The sequence below is a fragment of the Cervus elaphus genome, chromosome 24 (genome assembly GCF_910594005.1).
Source record: "Cervus elaphus chromosome 24, mCerEla1.1, whole genome shotgun sequence".
Classification (NCBI taxonomy): domain Eukaryota; kingdom Metazoa; phylum Chordata; class Mammalia; order Artiodactyla; family Cervidae; genus Cervus; species Cervus elaphus.
The window spans coordinates 69,353,215-69,368,639 of NC_057838.1; the positions used below are offsets into that span (position 1 = coordinate 69,353,215).

Consider the following 15,425-nt stretch of genomic DNA (forward strand, 5'->3'; position numbering starts at 1 on the left):
TGGCTGCCTCCCTACCCGCCAGCCCGCGGTGTCACCAGGTCACAGGTGGTGCGTGGGCTGCAGTTTATCCCAGCCCTCCGCCTCCCCGCACCTCCCCGGAGGCTGAATGCATGTCCCCCCATTCCCATGGAGGTCACGTGACTTGCTCTGGCCAGCGGAATGTGGGTGGAAGCGACCATGTGTCCATTCAGAGCCTGGGCTTAAAGAGGCCTCACCAGTTTCCCCTCACCCACTGCGTGCTTCTGCTGTTGACAGAATCGCAAGGGGGCCCAGGGCACCTGAGAGGACCTGAGACAAGCGTCCGCATCCCCGACCGCCTGGCCGTGGGCGTGAGTGATGGCGGTCACAAACACACCAGCGTTGGGACGGTTTGTCAGGCGGCGTTGCTGCAGCCATAGGTGACCTATACAAAGCGAGGCATGAATTCCCTTCTGGCTGAAGCCTGCGGGGCAGCTTTCTGCCGCTTGTCTCAGAGGCTGGGTGACCTGGCTGCGGCCTGGGGACCCCTCCCCTTCAGCCTGTTCTCTCCTGGGCTCTGCCCGGAGCTTGACGGGGCTTCCTGGTGGCCTGGACAGGAGCGGGAAGCGCGCCCCGTGTCAGCGCCCCAACCAGGCACTCAGGCACGTGCCGTGGAGGCTAATCACGCAGCGCCCTCCTACCCGGAGCTCTGGTCTCCCCCTCCTCGGGCTTCTGTTCTTATCTCGTCACCCCAGTGGGCCAGGTGGCCACCAGGAGCAAGAGGGGACGTGGGGACACAGAGCCCCCCGCGGCTGGCTGGGACAGCCACGCGAGCCACCACCCTCCAGTCTCTTGAACAAAGCGAGTCGTGAGTCTGGATCTAGAATCGGGGCTCAGGGACGGGCTCCCTCGGCTGGGGGTGCTGCAGAGTCACCACGTGAGAGGAGGGGTCAAGAGTCAAGGTCATTAACAGAGAACAATCTCGGGTCATCCTTTTTCTTATTGTTCAACTCCCTTATTGGGCAGACGGGGAAGCTGAGGTCCAGGGGCAGGAAGGGGCGAGCGGGGGCCACCCCTGAGGAGTGCAGCAGGCCCTTCTCCTGGCGGTCGAGGTCCCCCTTCCTCCACCCGGAGTAGCGACCCAAGACATGCGGACTCGTCAGTGGACGGCGGGAGCCTTTCCCCCACGACTGGCTCTCAAGGAGCCCGTCTGCAGCCCTAATGTTAACAGCACATGGGTGAGCGATCTCAGTTAAACAGAGAGACGGGAGGAAAACAAAGCCAGAGCCGTGGGCTTGGGGATTGTCTGTTGTCTTGTTGGGTTTTATGTTGGATGTAAGCGCACATAAAGTTGCGTGGGGAGGGCTTCATCAGCAGGCTCGTCCGGTGACCACTGTCGCGTGGGGAGCATTTACTGAAAGCAAATACAGACAACCATAAGCACCAGGGAGGTGGCAGCCCGTTTTCCCATTGCTCCGTGGTTCCCGGGTGCCAGCGCCCCAGACTGGTGGTGCACCCCCCTTGGGACCTGCTCCACGGAGCGGGACGCGTCAGGGGGCCAAGGGCAGCAGCCCAGAGCCTGAGGGACAGGCCCGGCCACCGCAGAGCGCCTGCCTCTGCCGCTCACCTGCAGGCGGCCACGACCTTGAGGACGTCCTGTCACCTCTTGAGCCGCGGCTTCCCCGTCTGCAAAGTGGCAGTGTTCACACGGCCTCCTCCTCCGCGGGCGCGCTGTGTGGATGGCGTGAGCCGCCGCGTTAAACCCCAGCCTGCTGGCGAGCAAGCATGTGGCGCTCAGCAAGTGTGAACTGGGCTTCCTCCTCCTCCCCGGGGGGTGGAGGCAACCGCCCTCGCCCTCTTGGGGGCCGTGAAACCCCCGGCGTCCCTGCTGCCGCTCACCAGGCCAGCGGGACCGAATCGCAGGCAGGTGCCCGCTCACAAACGGCGGGACAGCCCAGCACGTGGCCCCGAGAGTGCGGGGCTGAGAGTGGATGGCCTCGCCCGCCGGACTCACCTGCCAGGGGGGAGCAGAGCCCAGCGGGGCCCGTTCTCCTGGTTTTCTAGAAAGTCCAGCTCGGGGGAGGTAAAACCTTCCAGCTTATACATGTTGGTAATAAAATTAAAGTTTCAAAAATATTTTTTTAAGAGAAACCAACTTCTGGGGGCCAAAGAAACCCGCTCTCAGGCCACCAGCTTTCATTCTCGGAGTTTCTTCATAAATGGTGAACAGTCTGGCACGTGCATGCCCCCAGCGCCTTCTTGGGTCCGTGGCAGACATTGCTAATCCATCCCAGAACTCTCTCTCTTGCTCTGGTAGGACTCTGCCTTGGACTGCCTACAGTCCAGCATTCCAGCAGCCATGGCCAGTTAGCTGATATCAGTGGAAGTGAGGAGTCCCACCTTGCCCACTAACCTACTCCCAAGCCGCTCATTTCAGAGGCAGGAAAGGACTAGTTTTAGCTCACCCATAACCAGACGTGATAGGATCAGCTTTTCTTTGGCAGCTGACAAAGATAGAGGGACTGGATGAAGGATGTTTTGTGTGCTGGAGTATCTTTTTTTTTTTTTCCCTTCAAAAATATAGGTTTGGGACTGAAGCATCTTAAAATGCAGAAGACATAGGCCCCACTTCCTGCCCCTACTGCCCATCAGGTCCAGGTTGAGGGCGTTGATGGGCAGAGGCAGGGTGTTTGTGTAAATGTAATACTTTATTTTCAGGAACCACTGAGACATTCGCCTCCCTGTTGGGGAGGGGAACAGGAGCTCATGGTCTAAATCAAAGGAAAATGATCAAGGCGCCCAGTTGGAGGCAGACTCCTGTCGGCTGTCAAGCCAGTCATTTTGTTCCCTAAGCCGGGAGGGGTGAGCTGCTGTTTCCACCTCCAGGAGATGCTGGCAGCCTTTGTCAACGCCCTGCTTCCCCAGGAGCTGGCAGGGTGGGAGTCGGGGGGATGAGTCAGACAAGGCTTCTCTCTGGAGGGGCAGGGGGAGACCCAGCAAGGCTCAGAGCTGCTCCTGTGGGAGGGGCATGCTGCAGCCTTGGCAGAGGGATGCGGCTGGGTTGGCGGAGGCTCCCAGGAGGAGGGGAGTCAGAACCAGGTGTGGGACATCATCAGAGGGGTTGGTATGAGCCCCAGGTCAGAAACTGCTTTTGGAAAAGGAAATGGCAACCCACTCCAGTATTCTTGCCTGGAGAATTCCATGAACAGAGGAGCCTGGTGGGCTACAGTCCGTGGGGTCGCAAGGAGTCTGGACATGACTGGGTGACCGGGCGTATCAGAAACTTCCAACCTCCCCTGGGGGCAGTGTTGAGCAGTGGGAAGGAGCGCGCTGTGGCCTGGCTTCATATCCTCACCCATCTGGGACAGAGTTACGGCCTATTGTTCTGGGTATAAAAAGTTCTTGGCCCCCCAAACTAGGGGATGCAGGGAAGTGCTGCTTTGGGGTGATGGGTCAGTGCGTTCAAACAAGGCCTCCTGTCTTCCCCAGGCCTGTGGCATTCCCCAGGGGTGTGCATGGCTGGGTTGAGATGCTCTGAATTCAGGACACCTTGGAGAGAAGTCAGCAAAGTCAATTCTTCCCAATCGAGCTGGACTCTTACTTTTTTAGGTTTCTCACTTTTCAAATGATAAGATGGACAAAACCCACTTTCAGTGCAATATCACATAATTTCAGATTCTGAGTAGGTTATTTCATATGACAGTTTAAACCTATTATAGCAAGTCCTGGTATAAGATAATCTAATTATGGGTCAATCCTCATTGTATTTCCACCTGTAAAGCATTTAATATGTTCTATGTCCTATTCATAAAAGTACACATTTAAACTAAGGATGAGAACCTGCAGATGTCACCGTGGAAAGCCTTGGGGAGGACTGAGTTTCATCGAGATGCTCTGAGGGGGCTCTGAAAGAGCTGTGAGCCCCCCGAGTGCGGTGGGGGCCTGTGCCCCGTGTGGCAGGGGCCTGAGTGGGCGTGTCGTGGCCAGCGGCCGCTCGGAGGGGTACCCTGGGGTGTGTGAGTGGAGGCCCCTCGGTGACAGTTGGCAGGATGACTGCTCTGTCCAAGGAGAGTGGACGGGATGTGTTTGGGGGAAACACGTGCCCTCGCTTCACCTCTGCCCCTTGGCCCTTTAGCCAGGCTCCCCCCAGACATCCGGTCCTGACTGTCCAGCCAGGCCCTTCCCCTCCCTGGGCCTCAGCGTCCCCCTCGGCTCTGATCAGATGCCCCAGCTCCAAAAGCCTATGGGTCCAGGAAGGGAGCAGACCCAAGGCCGGACCCTGCCTGCCCGCCTGCCCGCCGCAGCCGCGTCTGCAGGAAGCGCGGCTGCCACCCCGGGGCCACCCTGCTCTCGGCAGGCGGGAGATGGAACCACAGGGGCCACGCCGGGTGGGGGCGCTGGGCGGCCAGTGGGCCGGCTCCTCTGCCAACCACGGCCTGATTTAGCCAGCACACCTGGCAAGGCCCTAAAGGGCAGCCTAGGCGCCCCGCGCTCCTGCCCGACTCAGAACACCTGAGCCGCCTCGGCTCCTCCCACACCAGCTGGGGCGATGCTCCCGGCAGCCTGGACTGGCCGGTCAGCCCGCCCTGCTGTTCTTCTAGTCTCCCTTCTCTGCCGGCCTGACTCCCCACTCCAGGGCAGAGCTTCCCTCTCTTCTGCAGTTTCCCTTCCTCCTCTTCTCCGCCTGCACCCCTCCTCCCGCCCCTCCTCCCCGCCCCCCAGCGTCACCCCACTTCCCATCCTTCTCCTCTTCCTCCCCATCCTTCTCCCGCAACACCCTACGGCCTTGCTGCTCAGACTCTGGTCCTCAGATGGACAGCGTGGGTGCCCCAGGGAGCCTGTTAGAAAATGCAGACTCTCAGGCCGCACCCCAGCCCTGCTGCGTCAGGGCCTGCAGTTCAACAGGACCCCGGGGGACTCGTGTGCCCGGCCCTAATTACAGAGTCATCAGAGTTCATTAAAGGGGCAGAGACCGCCGCAGCACCTGTAGCCCCTCTGCTGATTGCTGACTCTGCTTTCAATCTGCCCTGCTTTCTTCCCAAGGGTTTCTTAAATTTTATTTTATGTTGGCGTAGAGTTAATTTACAGCGTTGTGTTGACTTCAGGTGTACGGCGAAGTGATCCAGTTATACACATACCCTCTCTTTCTGGGATTCTTTTTTCCATGTAGAGTATTGCAGAGCGTTGAGTAGAGTTCCCTGGATTAAATGTTAATCCCAGACTCCTAATTTGGCAAGGGTCGCCAACAGGAGGGAACAGCCCTTGCAAAGATGACCAGAGAGAGAACCAGGAGGCAGGGGGTGGGTGGGGGTGTGTCTGTGTATCATGTTGAGCAGACAGTGGCGGTTCCAGGGAAGGACATCGCAGAGGTCAGGAGGGGGCTGAGGTGGCGTGGCTCGGACAGGGCTTCTGTGGGTCTGCTGTAAACATTTAACCGAGTGAAGTTAAAGGCTGGACCAGGCCACCGTTTTCTGCGAGTGGGCTCTGAAGTCAGAAAGCCTGGGTCCAGATTCTGGCTCCGCGTCTCACATGCTGTTTCACTGTGAGCAAGCCGATGAAACCCTCTGTGCCTCAGTTTCCTTACCCCTGAAATGGAGGCCACAGAGGTGCTTCCATCATTTGAGCCGATGTGAGATTAAATGAGGGAATCCTTGGGAAGTACTGGGAAGCGTTCCTGGCATGTCAGGGCCCAGCTGGAGCCCAAGGCCGGGTGGTCCACTGCTTTGAGCCTCAGCTTCCTCGGCGGTGAGGGCCACCCTCTCCTGCAGGGGTGCTTGTAAATATTCAACAGCCAACAGACAGGCATGTGCCTGGCCCTCTGCCTGGCAGGCTTGGCTTCTTTCGTGGAGCTGGCGTTGTAGTGGGGGAGACAGAGAAAGCATAAACAGCACGGTTGTAGAGAGAGTGCTAAGTACCCCGAGAAATACCAGACAAGGTGGGCGGAGACAGGATGATGGCGGAGGGGCCCTGCTTCTGTTCAGCGGTCGGAGAAGGCTTTCCCACGGCATTGTCTGAGTTGAGATCTCAGAGCCGAGGGATCAGCAGAGATGGAGCAGGAGGAGCGTTCCGGCCAAAGGGACAGCACGTGCAGAGGCCCTGGGGTAGGCACGCCCGGGCCTGACCGTGGAACGGAGCAGGGGCAGCGTGGCTGGGGTACGGCCCCAGGTTTTAGCGAACAGAAATGCAGGGCACCCAGTTAGAGATCTCAACAGCAAGATTTGTTGTTGTTGTTCAGTCACTCAGTTGTGTCTGACTCTTTGGGACCCCATGGACTGCAGCGCGCCAGGCCTCCCTGTCCTTCACTATGTCCTGGAGCTTGCTCAAACTCACGCCCATCGAATCAGTGATGACATCCAACCTTCTCATCCTGTCGCCCCCTTCTCCTCCCGCCTTCGGTCTTTCCCAGCATCAGGGTCTTTTCCAGTGAGTCTGCTCTTTGCACCAGGTGGCCAAAGTATTGGAGCTTCAGCATCAGTCCTTCCAATGAATATTCAAGATTGATTTCCTTTAGGACTGACTGGTTTGGTTAAATGGATTTTTTAATATAAGCGTATTCCAAATGTTGCATAAGTCATTTGTTGTTATCTGAAATTCCAATTTTACTGGGAACCTCTATTTTATCTGGCAGTCCTATGCTCAGGGGGAGGAGTTGGGGGGGTGTGATTCATCAGCCTGATGGAGGCTTGGCCGGCCTGGGGAGGTGGTTGGATTTCTTTCTAAGGATCACGGTTAACAGGCCCGATGCCTCCAACCTCCGTGCTGGTCCAGGTACTAAAACTGGTGGGCCTTGCAGCTCCGTGGGGGAGGTGTCTCTCAGGGACCCCGGAACAAGAGGCTGGAGTCACTGGCTGTATGGAGAATTCTCCAAAAGATGACTCATCTCAAGTCACAGACAAGATCCTGGGCTGCATCCCTCACAGAAATGACAGGGAGGGGAGGCGGTCGGGGTAGTAGGAGTGATGTTAAAATTAGAACCACTGTGTTCTCCTAATTACAGATGCAGTCAGCGCCTAGGAATCTGTAATGGGCTTCCTCGCAGCCTTCTGGAAGGGGGCGTCCACCATGCATGTATTCACAAGGAATCGGGAGAGGGTCTCAGGGGACGCTGTGTGCCCAGCAGGGGCACAGGGGGAGGTGGGGCCGGGTGGCACGCCGCTCTGCAGCTGACGGCGTGGATCCGTGACGTCAGGCCTGCCCTGCTCCCTGTGGGCCTCGGGGGATGGATGGGGGGAGAGTCAGCCGTAGGAGAGACTCCCAGAGGCTTCATCTGGGTCCCTCACGCGGGCTCTGCTGGCCCCCCGGGCTAGTGCTTGCTGAATGAATGAATGAAAGAAACAAAGAATGAATGAATGAGGGCACTTTGGCCACCCCCTCCTTCTCGTGGCTGGGCTATTTTAAGCCTCCCGCTAGGCCCTGTGTGGGTGCCTCCACTCCACGTCACAGCAAACAGATTAAAAGGCACCCACATGCCTCATTAAATAGAATTTATATATAACTACACGGCAATAAGTGGAGATGTCCTGGACTAGTTGACTGAGGTTCTGTTCTGTGGACACTTAATTGAACATTTATTCATCTTGACACGTTAGTATGTCTTTCCCCCCGTCCTCCGCCCCCCTCCACCCCCACCTGCAAAACACTGCTGGGCCCCCAACAGCCTCCCGGCTACCGACGCTCTGCCCCGTGGCCAAGCAGGCGGCCTTGTCTCGGGGCCTGAGTCCCCCCAACCTGTCTGCAAGGGGGACGGTGGATGCAGTGACCACCGGGCACGTCCTCCACGCGGAGGCTTGTCAGAGCCCTCCCGCTTCCTTCAGAGACAGGGTGAGAGTCCCTGCCGCCCTCACAGGGCCATTGACTGCCGTGGGCGCCAGCGTCAGCAGCTGTTCTTATGCCCATTTTACAGGCGAGAAGGCAGAGGCTGGGAGGTGAGGACAGCCCTGTGGGGTCCTGGTCCGCCTGAGGAGGTGTGGACCGCAGCACATCACACATCCTGGGGTCAGGTCCGTTACCCTTCAGCCCTGACTGTGTGAAGGAGGCGCTGATGGGTCTTCAATGCTCCACTGTGTGTGTGCTCTGTCGTTTCAGGACTCCTCTGTCCATGGGACTTCCGGGCAAAAATACTGGAGCGGGTTGCCACTTCCTGCTCCAGGGGATCTTCCCGACCCAGAGATTGGATTCACGTCTCCTGCATCCCCTGGCAGGTGGCGTCTTTACCGCTCGGCCACCTGGGACGCCCAGGCCTCTGCAGTGAAAGGACCAAATCCTTATCACGAGACCACCAGGGAACTCCCCTAAAATATTTATGTTTAAAACAGTAAAGAAAAAAATTAAATATATGTTTCATGTATACCCAGTAACAGCAAAATTCATGATGGCAGCATTTAATAAATTTTTTTATTGAAGTATAGTTGATTTACAGTGTTTTTTGTTAATTTCTTCTGTATAGCAAAATGTTTCAGTTATACGTACATATATATTATTTCTCATATTCTTTCCCATTACGAGTTATCACAGGATGTTGACTATGGCTCCCTGTGCTAGGCAGTGGGACCTTGTTTATCCGTGCTGTGTATAACAGTTTGCCTCTGCTAATCCCAGACTCCCAATCACCCCCCTCTTCTGCCCTCCATCCACACGTCTGTTCTCTGCGTCTGAGTCTGTTTCATAGATAGGTTCACGTGTGTTGTATTTTAAATTCCGCATTTGCTAAGTGATGTCATATGGTATTTGTCTTTCTCTTGTCTGATTTGCATTGATTCCTATGATAATCTCTAGGGCATTATTTCATTGTTTGGTGGCTGAGTAATATTCGGTTGTATGTGTGTGTGTATATACATAATCACATCTTCTTTATCCGTTCCATGGCCATTCAGGTCGTTTCCATGTCCTGGCTGTTGTAAATAGCACAGCTATGAACATAGGGGTGCATGTGTATGTATCTTTTCAAATTATAGTTTTTTTCTGGATACATGTCTAGGACTGGGATGGCTGGATCATATGGCAGCTCTGTTTTTAGTCTTTGAGGAACCTCCATGCTGTTTTCCGCAGTAGCTCTTCCCACGAACAGTGTAGCATTTATTACTTGCAGACTTTTCAATGGTGGCCATCATGCAGGCGGCATCTGAATGGCCGAATGGAGGGTTCCGTGGGGTTGGGCTGCAATCAGCATGCCGTGTGCTATTCAGCCGCTAAGCTGTGTCTGGCTCTTTGCAGCCCCATGGACCGTAGGACGCCAGGCTTCACTGTCCTTCACTGTCTCCCAGTTTGCTCAGATTCATGTCCATAGCGTTGGTGATGGCCATCCCACCATCTCATCCTCTGTTGTGTCTCCTCAGATGAATCAGTCCACCTCTCTGGGCCTTCCCATTCTTGATAACGATTGCTAGTGCAGACAAGGTCCAGTGCTAAGGATCTAGCGCTAAAGATTCCTTTTTCTGATTGTCTTCCCCTTCTTTGAAGGGCAGGTCAACCTCTTCCACAATGCGTCCAGCAGACAGTGGACCAGAGGCATGTGGAGGAGCAGGCCCACGTCCTGCTATTCGGTTCTGTGCACATAGGCACCAGGAGCCCGGCCCTGGGGGTGAGAGACGCGGTGAAGGGCTTCAGTTCTGTGGCAGTTTTGTGCGGGTGCCCTGAGTCACGGAAAGGAGCAGCGTTGAAGGGCCAGCCACCTGCTCCTACAAGGCGAGACGGCTGAGAAATGAGGATCCTTCCTGATTTGCAGAAACAAGGTGATTGACAAGGTGACCGTAACCACCAAGCAGCTTTATCTAGAAGAACCGCAAATTGCTCCCCAGCTACTCAGAAAGAGCGGGGCTTGATGGCCGTCTCTGAGGAATAGCAGTGTGGAGCATCCGGACAGGTGAGGTGGCTGAGAGGTGGTCAGCAGAGACTCCAATCCCCAGGGAGCTCCTGAGACACCTTAACTCTCACAAACATGTGCTCCTGGACCTCTTGAGAATCCTGTTTGAGTCTCTGCCCTTTTTATTATTTTTTGGCCATGCCATACATCATGGAGGATCTTACTTCCTGGACCAGGGGTCAAACCCACACCCCCTGCAGTGGAAGCTTGGAGTCTTACCCACTGAACCACCAGGTAAACCCCCCCCCCATCCGAGTCTCTGCCTTTTGATAGGAGAATGGAAGACATTAACCTTTATTGTACTGTTGGTTTGTTTAGACTTACTTGGCCATCTATTTTAATTCATCATGATTTCACTGTGTTACATTTTTAAATTGATCAAATTATCTATTTCGTTTCTCCCCCCTCAACTGTTTTGAAAATTATGCCTTCTGTGTCTGTTTGCCTAGTGAATAACTGTATATTTTTAACACACATACTTGGTTTTCTAATCATGTTTATTGTTTAACAGTGTCTCTGCTCCAGCTTGATCTTTGTGAATGCTGATAAATCCCTGAGGCGGGGATTAAGGAGTTGGGGAGGGGCCGCACGAGGTCATATGCATCGACCCTGTGACAGGCACTGTCTCTGTTTCCATGTATGCCCTTTATTTATCCTTAGAGCAGCCTGGAAAGGAGGGTTAGTCTTTCCATTCACGGGTGAGTTAAGTGAAGCTCAAGAGCTGAAGATGGTGGTCCAGCGCTTATCAGCAAGTGGGGGGCCAAGCAGGATTTCTAAGTCCTGGCTCTTTCTGCCATTCTTTGTCTGTCTGTCTGTACGGTTCACCACTTGTCTGTACTTCCTCAATGAAGAGCCAGTGAGCTGGGGTGTGAAGACAGAGTCAGAGCTGAGTGTGTGCAGGGGAGAGAGGGGAGAGCTCTCCCCGTGGTTGCCTGGTGCCTGCTTCTTGCCAGTGGGTTCGGGGTGTCTGGGAGCCCCACAGAGCCCTGGGGGACACGCCTTCCTGCCCGCGTGCTCTGGGGAGGGCCGCTTGCTGATTTGGGGGGGGGCTGCCTCTCTCAGTCACTCATTCACCAGATGCTTCCTGAACCCTTCTGGGTGGCAGTTCCTGGGAGGGGGGGCAGTTCTGGGAGCAGAAGGAATCCAGGCGAGGTGAGGGAGAGCTGCGCAGAGGAAATGGGATTCCTGGAGATTCTTTGTTCCTTATTATCATGGCCGTATTTTGAAAAGGTAACACATGCATGGGAGACAATATCTGAACTTTACAAAAGGCTATGGAGTCAGTCTTCTTTCCCCCCCTAGGATGTTGTCGTTATATAAACGGTAAAATATACATGAGGAGGTATAAAAAATCCAGCGGTGCCCACCTTCGGCATTATCTGGAGCACATCCTTCTGGAAAGTCTCTACAAATTCAAGCACACGATCCCGCATGCTCCTGCGTGTTTTGGCGCTGCTGGGAGAAACCCACACCTACTGTTCTGTGTCTGACCCTCATCACTTCCTTTATCCCAAAGGTCGCCCTTGTTGGTCCATAGAGAACAACCTTGCTTGAGGCCACAGATATTCCGTGAAAGGGACTTTCCACGATGCCTTGGAGCTCGTGAGTGGGTTTATTGTGGGATAAACTCCTGAGTTTGGAATTGCCGGGTCAAGGGTGTGTGTGCATGAGAGTGGAGGAGGGTTCGCCACCCCCCCAACCCCCACCTCGTCTTCAGAGGGGTGTGTACTCCAAGGAGCGTGTGCCGCTATCAGCCCAGCCGTGACAGGCTTAGAGCTTGTTGTCCCAGAGCTCCATCACACGAAGGCCGTCTTTTAAGGGACTCCTAGGTGGGCTGCATGCTGAGCCTGGAGAAGCTGGTTACCCATCTCTCAGCCGCCTACCCGCATCGCCCCGCTTCAGATAAGACACGGTCAGACTCCTTAATTGAAGCCGTGCTAGCCGATATGGTGGAGGGTTTTTCCTTTTAATAGCTTCTGTGAGACATAATTAACATACTACACAATTCTCCCTTTTAAAGTGTACGAGTCCATGCTTTTCGGTACATTCACAGAGTTTTCCAATCAATTTTGGGACATTTTCATGAGCCCATAAAGAAATCTTGATCCACCCACTATTACCACCCCCCCAGCTGCCACGAGTCTATTTCCTCCCTGTCTGTAGATGTGTCTGTTCTGGGCCTTTCGTGTAAGTGGAATCCGGCAATAGTGGTCTTTTGTGACCGACTTCTACTTAGCATCATGTTTTCAGGGTCCGTCCATGTAGCAAGTGTCAGTTTTGTATTCTTTTTTTATTAACAAGTAAATATTCACTGTGTGGACAGACCACTTTGTATCAATCAATTGATGGGCATTTATTTCCATGATTTTGCTCAACGCTGTTATGACATTTGTGTACAAGTTTTTGTGAGGGTGTGCGTTTTCAATTCTCTTGGCTATATATCTAGGAACAGAATTTCTGGATCATCTAAGTGCTTAAAGGTTTGAGGAACTGCCAGGCTATTTCCCAAAGCAGCTGTACTATTTTAGACTCCCCCCAGCTATGTATGAGCGTCCACTTTCTCCACATCCTTGCCAACGCTTGTTATTTTCTGTAGTTTTAATTTTAGCTAACCTAGTAAGGGTGAAGTGGTATGTCAGCTTGGTTTTGATTTGCATTTCCCTGATCACTAATGATGTCAAGCATCTTTTCATGTGCTTATTTTATTTTTTTGAGAAATGTCTATTTAGATTTTTGCCCATTTTACGTTGGGTTGTCTTTTTAAATCATTGAGTTATAAAAGTTACTTATTCTAGAAACAAAGGTCTCATCAAATGTATGACTCACAAAAATTTTCTCCCGTTCAGAGGGTTGTCATTTCAATTTCTTGACTGATGTCCTTTGAAGAATTGGCAGGTGGCAGCTTTACCACTGTGCCACCTGGGAAGCCCTCCTGATGGTTTTGCTTTCATATACAAGTCATTATGATTTCGATTTGCATGTCCCTAGCAACTAATGAGCAATGACAGCCCACTCCAGTCCTCTTGCCTGGAAAATCCCGTGAACGGAGGAGCCTGGTGGGTTGCAGTCCATGGGGTCGCTGAGAGTCGGACATGGCTGAAGCAACTTAGCAGCCGCAGCAACAACTAATGAAGCTGAGCATCTTTTTGTGTGCTATTTGCCATTAATATATCTTCTTTGGTAAAATGTCTGTTCAAATCTTTTGCCCATTTTTAATTGGGTTGTTTGTCTTGTTATTAAGTGGTAAGCATTCTTTATACAGTCTACTCACAAGCTCTTTGTTGAATGTACATTTGGTAAATATTTGTTCCCATACTTCTTTTCTTTTTCTTAAGTGTCCTTTTTTAAGTAGAGGATTTCCTCTTCAAAGGAAACTACAGGTGGAAGCAGTCTTGAAGAGTCCGCGGCGGTTGGCTCTGTGGTGCCAGGCGAGTGAGACGCAGCACCCCGGATTACAGGAGGGGGTCCCCTGACTCCAAGTCAGGGAAGGTGGCGTGCTAACCAACACCCACCCCACCCAGGGCTGTGCCTGGGAGCCAGGCCCTGGGGGCCGGGACCCTCACCGTGACCTGGTGCACGTCTACCAGGGCGCAGGGCCCTTCGCCTGGCATGTGGGCTCTTAGTTCCCTGACCAGGGATCAGACCCGGTCCTCCTACAGGGGAGGCGAGGCGTCCTCTCACTACTGAACCCCAGGAAATTGCCATTAGGGTCTTAAAAAAAATTTTTTTTTTTACAATGTTGTGTTCGTCTCTGCCACAGAACCACTTGAATCAGCCACAACTACACACATTCCCCTTTCCCCCTGAGCCTCCCCACCTCCCCCATTCCACCCCTCCAGGTCATCACAGAGCCCCAGACTGGGCTCGCTGTGGGGTCCAGCACCTTCCCGCCAGCTCTCCGCCCCACACACGCCGGCACATGTATGCTGATGCTACTTCCCCATGGTCCACCCGCTCCCTCCCCCAGAGTCCACAAGTCGGTTCTACATCTCTGCCTCTGCTCCTGCCCTGCAGACAGGCTCATCAACACTGTTTCTCTAGAAATCATATACATGCATGAACATACTCTGTCTGTTCTTCTCTTTCTGACTTACTTCACTCGGTGTAATAGGCTCTAGGTTCATTCCCCTCACCAGAACTGACTCAGATTTGTTCTTTTTATGGTTCAGTAATATTCCATTGTATATAGGCAATTCAATATCAGGAAAACAAACAGTCTACTCAAAAAATGGGCAAAAGACCTTAACAGAGTCTCTTTTGAAGACCAAGTTGTTTCTTTCTTTTTTTTTTTTATCATGATGAAGTCCAATTTACTGATTTTTTTTTTCTTTTAGAGTTCATGCTTTTGGTGTCATACTTAAGAAATCTTTGCCAAACTTAAGGCCATTAAGACTTTCTCCTGTGGTTTTTTCCCTAGAAGTTTTGTATGTTTAAGTGTCACATTTAGGTTTATGCTCTATTCCCAGTTAATTTTTGTAGATGCTGTCAAGGGTAAGTTTTCGTTTTTGGTTTTTTTTTTTTTGCATGTGGATATCCAGTTGTGTCAGCAGTATTTGTTGAAAGACTAGCCTTTCCCTTATTAGGCTGTCTTGGTATACTTGTTAAAATCAATTGACCACATGTGTGGGGGTCTGTTTTCAGCTCTTTTCTCTTCTGTTGACATTTTTGTCCAGCTTTCCACCAGGACCACTTGGCCTGATTACTCTTTTGCTTTATAATAAATCTCTAACTCAGGTAGTGTGCACCCTCCAACTTTGTTTTATTTTGGGCAATTTGAATGGGGCAGCTTTTGTTAGATGAGACTTTACTGCCTTGAATACCAGAGGAACCCAGTCATTGTGGTGATCAAAAAAGCCCCCCACCAAATTTCCAAATGTGGTGATTGGGGGCAGTACCACTCTCCTCCAAGAGAATCTCTTCCTCAAAGGGAGAGGAATCAGGTTAGCATCAGCAGCACTCAATGATCGAGGAAAATGGTAGAAACCCTTCCAAGTTCTGAGGAAACTGATTTTAACCTAGAATTCTATACCCAGGAAAACTGTCAATTGAGTGTGAGGGCAAAATTTTTCATTTCAGACACCCAAGGACTCTGAGACCTTCCCACAGGCTGTCTCTGGGAGAATTGCTAGAGGATATTCACAGCAAAATACAAAATGAATCCAAGAAAGAGAATTCATAAAATCCAAGAAAGCATGGACCCAATCCAGGAGGGAAATGCCAAGAAATCGCCAACGATAGCCACATAGCAGGCCAAGGAGGCAGCAGGCCAAATTATAACAGTGAGTCAGAGAGCTCTCAGGAGGGTTTTTAAGGAGAAAAATGAAGATTCTACAACAATGGGTGATATTTAAAAGATAGATGGTCTCACTGAGAAGCTGAATGTGGATAATAATAGTAAAAGTTATTAGATGATTATAACATGCCTCCCCTTCCCCTCTCTCCTCCAAACTTTTGTAACCTCTATTTTCTTTAGAGTGCATAGTAATATGTTTTTTTCCCTGCCCCTTGGCCTTGTATTCAGGTAATGATAACACTGGAAAAGGCTGTCACTGGTTTTTCAGGTTTAGAATCTCTCCACACACAAAGCAAGGGGCCGCTCACTAGG

At 52.4% G+C, this 15,425-nt stretch overlaps 1 long non-coding RNA gene across 1 annotated transcript; it reads left to right on the top strand.

Moving 5' to 3' along the window:
* Positions 1-263: 263 nt before the first annotated feature.
* Positions 264-8,242, top strand: LOC122682550. The gene is made up of 3 exons (XR_006337420.1): positions 264-398; positions 7,862-7,958; positions 8,044-8,242. It is a non-coding gene; the product is annotated as an uncharacterized LOC122682550 (long non-coding RNA).
* Positions 8,243-15,425: the final 7,183 nt, after the last annotated feature.